The 4781-nt window shown below is 51.7% G+C and overlaps 1 protein-coding gene across 1 annotated transcript in view; it reads left to right on the top strand.

The window, feature by feature from the left end:
* The first annotated feature begins 21 nt into the window (after positions 1–21).
* GMEB2 (glucocorticoid modulatory element binding protein 2) overlaps positions 22–4781 on the top strand; it is a 29048-nt gene continuing 24288 nt past the window's right edge. Inside the window, exon 1 of the mRNA XM_017881248.1 lies at positions 22–522. The gene's annotated coding sequence lies outside the window, so the exon portion shown is untranslated. The remainder of the gene's footprint in view (positions 523–4781) is intronic.

Below are 4781 nucleotides of genomic sequence, written 5' to 3'. Positions count from 1 at the left end.
GCGGCGCTTCCTGCCTCCATCTTGGCGCCGCGGGCGGGCGCGGGGTCGGCTTCCAGCGGCCTGCTCGGTGGACCCAGCCCGGGGGGACCACGCCGCAGGCACCCGACCCGCAGGGAGGCGACCCCCAGGGGCCATCCCGCAGGCACCCGACCCGCAGGGAGGCGACCCCCAGGGGCCATCCCGCAGGCACACGACCCGCAGGGGCCACCCCACAGGGACGCGACCCGCAGGGACCACCCCACAGGCATCCGACCCACAGGGACGCGACCCCCAGGGGCCATCCCGTAGGCACCCGCCCCGCAGGCACCCGACCCACAGGGGCCACCCCACAGGCACACGACCCGCAGGAACGCGACCCACCCTGAGGGACCACCCCACAGGGACGCGATCCCCAGGAGCCACCCCGCAGACACCCGACCCGCAGGGACGCGATCCACAGGGACCACCCCACTGGGACCCACTCTCGGGGACCTAACCTGCAGGGACCACCCCACAGGGGCCCGCATCGCTGTAGACCCACAGGTGGGATCTGGGTCTGTGTAGACCCATGGTGGTGTGGACCCTGTTGTCAGTCATGACGTGTTATGTATTTGGTTACTGTATAATTCATGCGTGACTGAGAAGTCGTGACTGACTTTTCTGTTGAACCAGAATTCTCTTTCTTTGCTAACACTTCAAATACAACAGTTTCAATTACATCAGTGTCAAGATTACTAGTTTAAAAATATTTTCTTGGGCCAGGCCTGATGGCTTACGCCTGTAATCCCACCACTTTGGGAGGCCGAGGTGGGCGGATCACGAGGTCAGGAGTTTGAGACCATCCTGGCCAGCAGGGTGAAACCGTGTCTCTACTAAAAATACAAAAGTTAGCCGGGCGTGGTGGTGTGCACCAGTACTCCCAGCTACTTGGGAGGCTGAGGCAGGAGAATTGCTTGAACCCAGGAGGCAGAGGTTGCAGTGAGTGGAGATCACCCCACTGCACTCCAGCCTGGGTGACAGAGCAAGACTGTGTCTCAAAAAGAAGTAAATAAAAGTAAAATATTTTCTCATATCTGATTTACCTCATAATTTGGAAACTCACTTCACACTAGCGAGGAACCCAAGCCTTGGGATCAAAACTGGGTGGATCTTGGCTTCAACACAGAAGGGGTTGTGGAGAGGCCAGGTGCGGTGGCTCACAGCTGTAATCTCAGCACTATGGGAGGTCAAGGTGGGAGGATCACTGGAAGTCAGGAGTTCGAGAGCAGCTGGCCAACATGGTGAAACCCCGTCTCTACCAAAAATACAAAAATTAGCCAAGGCATGGTGGGCGCCTGTAGTCCCAGCTACTCGGGAGGCTGAGGCAGGAGAATCAGTTCAACCCAGGAGGCAGAGGTTGCGGTGAGCCAAGATTGCGCCTTTGCACTCCATCTTGGGTGACAGAGTGAGACTCTATCTCAAAAAAACAAGGGGCTATGGAGAGAGGAGGAGGTGCTCGCCCTTGGGAAGGCAGTGGGGCGAGATGTTCTGAAGCGCTTCTGTGTCTAAATAGCATCGTATCGAGGACTTGCACTATTTTCTGTGAGGTAACTTTTGTGCATATTGCTTTGAACGTTTAATATGGTTGCCATTGGAGGGACTGGAATTCAGTGTTGTGCATGTACATTGCGTGATCCTCTGCAAAGCCCTGAAGCTGTGACGAGGACCCCTGCCTGTAGTGTGGCTGTTGCCTTTTTGCAGCTTTCTGCTTAAGTGACTTTAGTTGCTCCTGCTGAGCTCACCCTCATGAAAGTAACATCTCCTCAGTGAGAGTTAAACCCCAAGAAGTCAGCACGGGAGATCAGTAGTATTTTAAGTGAAAATTTTTCTTTCTTTTTTTTTTTTTGAGACAGAGTCTCGCTCTGTCGCCCAGGCTGGAGTACAGTGGCCGGATCTCAGCTCACTGCAAGCTCCGCCTCCCGGGTTCCCGCCATTCTCCTGCCTCAGCCTCCCGAGTAAGCTGGGACTACAGGCGCCTGCCACCTTGCCCGGCTACTTTTTTGTATTTCTTAGTAGAGACGGGGTTTCACCATGTTAGCCAGGATGGTCTCCATCTCCTGACGTCGTGATCCGCCTGTCTCGGCCTCCCAAAGTGCTGGGATTACAGGCTTGAGCCACCGCGCCCGGCCGAAATTTTAATTTTTTAATTTTAATTTTTTTGTTTTTTTTTTTTTGAGACAAAGTCTCGCTCTGTTGTCCAGGCTGGAGTGCAGTGGCGCAATCTTGGCTTGCTGCAATCTCTGCCTCCGGAGTTCAAGAGATTCTCCTGCCCCAGCCTCCCAAATAGATGGGACTACAGGCACCTGCCACCATGCCCAGCCAAATGCCCAGCCAATTTTTTTTTTTTTTGTATTTTTAGCAGAGATGGAGTTTCATCATGTTGGCCAGGTTGGTCTCGAACACCTGACCTCAGGTGCTCCCCCCGCCTCGGCCTTCCAAAGTGATGGGATTACAGGTGTGAGCCACCATACCTGGCCAAATTTTTTAATTAAAAAAAAAATTTTTTTTTTTGAGACAGGGTCTCGCTCTGTCACCCAGGCTGGAGTGTAGTGGTGCGATCTCGGCTCACTGCAGCCTCTGCCTCCCAGGTTCAAGCAGTTCTCCCACTTCAGCCTCCTGAGTAGCTGGGATTACATGGGCACACCACCATGCCCAGCTAAGTTTTGCATTTTTAGTAGAGATGAGATTTCACCATCTTGGCCAGGCTGGTCTAACTCCTGACCTCAGGTGATCTGCTGGCCTCAGCCTCCCAAAGTGCTAGGATTACAGGCATGAGCCACTGTGCCTGGCCTAAGTAAAATTTTAAAGTGGCTTTTTTTTTTTTGTAAGACAGAGTCTCACTCTGTCACCCAGGCTTGAATGCAGTGGCATGATCTCGGCTCACTGTAACCTCTGCCCAGGTTCAAGCGATTCTCCTGCCTCAGCCTCCCGAGTAGCTGAGATTACAGGCGTCTGCCACCATGCCCAGCTAATTTTTGTATTTTTAGTAGAGACGGGGTTTCACCTTATTGGTCAGGCTGGTCTTGAACTCCTGACCTCATGATCCACCTGCCTTGGCCTTCCAAAATGCTGGGATTACAGGCGTGAGCCACTGCGCCCAGCCTAAAGTGGCTTTTTATTCATGTTTGTTTAAAGTTCTTTATTTTGAAGCCTAACTCTGCAACACCAAAGTTATCGTGGTGAAAAAAGCATTATATTTTAGAAATATGAAGTAAGTCTGTCAATGTAAACGAATTCATCATTGTAACTTTTTTGGCTAAAAAGCTTCTGAAGACAGTCTTCAGAGACCCTGATGCCCTAACGGGAAATGTGCCCACCAGCAGCTGGAGGCGTTCGCCTGTGAGCCCCCTTTCCCCTTAGGCGCTCTGTCCTAGATGGCCGCCATTGAAATTGAGTGACAGTAAATGGCTCATCATGTTCCAGGATGTTCTTAATTTGTAAAATGTTTTTTCCCTTATTTAAACAATACATTTTCCTTTCATCACTCATTGTTGATACCCTCCTGAAACAGGAAACGGGGAATATTTTCTTATCCCTTGCACTTAGTCCTTCGTGCTTGTGTTTAGACGTGTTCTGTGAGTACTTTGAGTGGCATTCATGTGGAACCCTAACTGGTGTTCTTTGGGCTCTGGACGCTGCCTCTTCTTACCCCAAACTTACCGCCGCCTTCCCCACCACTCATCGCCCGCCACACTCACTGCTCTCCCAGGCCAGGCTGGCGTCAGTGACGCCTGCACGGTCTTTGCTGCTGGTGGGACCCAGCTCCCCGCGGTTTCTTTTTGAGAATGGGTCTTTCCTTCATGGTGTTTAACCACCATCCCCTCTGTTCAGATCACCTACATTTCTTGGTTCCTTGGATCTCTGGTTAAGGGTTACTTCAGAGACTGGCTGCCATTTGCGATTGGTGGCCCAGGAAGTTGTAGCTCTTTCTTTTTTTTTTTTTTGAGACAGAGTCTCGCTCTGTTGCTCAGGCTGGAGTGCAGTGGCACAATCTTGGCTCACTGCAACCTCCGCCTCCCGGATTCAAGCAATTCTCTTGCCTCAGCCTCCTGAGGAGCTGGGATTACAGGTGTGCACCACCACACCCGGCTAATTTTTGTATTTTTAGTAGAGCTAGGGTTTCACCATGTTGGTCAGGCTGGTCTCAAACTCCTGACCTCGTGATCCACCTGCCTTGGCCTCCCAAAGTGCTGGGATTATAGGCATGAGTCACCGCGCCCAGCCAGAAGTTGTAGCTCTTTCTTTTCTCCCCTTTATCTTGCCTGTGGCCCTTTACCTTGGAGTTGTGTGGAGACCCTTGCCCAGTTAGGAAGAAGTAGAGCCCCCCGCCCCCCGGTCCAGTGCATACTCAGACAAAAGGCAGCCTGTGGAATGGAGGAAAAGAAGCAAGGTGGACTGAGGACCTTTTGTTCTCCTGCAGACTTCCTCTCCCTAAGATGTTCAGAAAATGTTCACATGCTAGAAAATGTAGGTTGAGTGTGATTTAGCAAGAACCTTGAGTCCTGAAGGCACATTTTGTGACTGATTGTTCAGTTTGGGTGAGTGAGTTCTGGCATTGAAGGCATAATTGCAGAGGCCTGGCTGGGCTGTGAATGCCTCCCCTCGGTGCAGGGCCAGACTCTGCAGGGGACCACTGTGTGCCAGGTTGGGGTGGACCCACTCCTGTCCTTAGACACGCTTGTTTTTTACAGTCCTAGGGGCAGTGATGTTATTTTTATATTAATGATAATTTTAAAAGTTCTGGAAATTTTATTTTCCTTCCT

Source organism: Rhinopithecus bieti, unplaced genomic scaffold, assembly GCF_001698545.2.
Source record: "Rhinopithecus bieti isolate Rb0 unplaced genomic scaffold, ASM169854v2 scaffold_12573, whole genome shotgun sequence".
In the NCBI taxonomy this organism is placed as follows: Eukaryota; Metazoa; Chordata; class Mammalia; order Primates; family Cercopithecidae; genus Rhinopithecus; species Rhinopithecus bieti.
The sequence above is the reverse complement of the archived record's forward strand: the minus strand, read 5'-3'. Positions and strand labels throughout refer to the sequence as shown.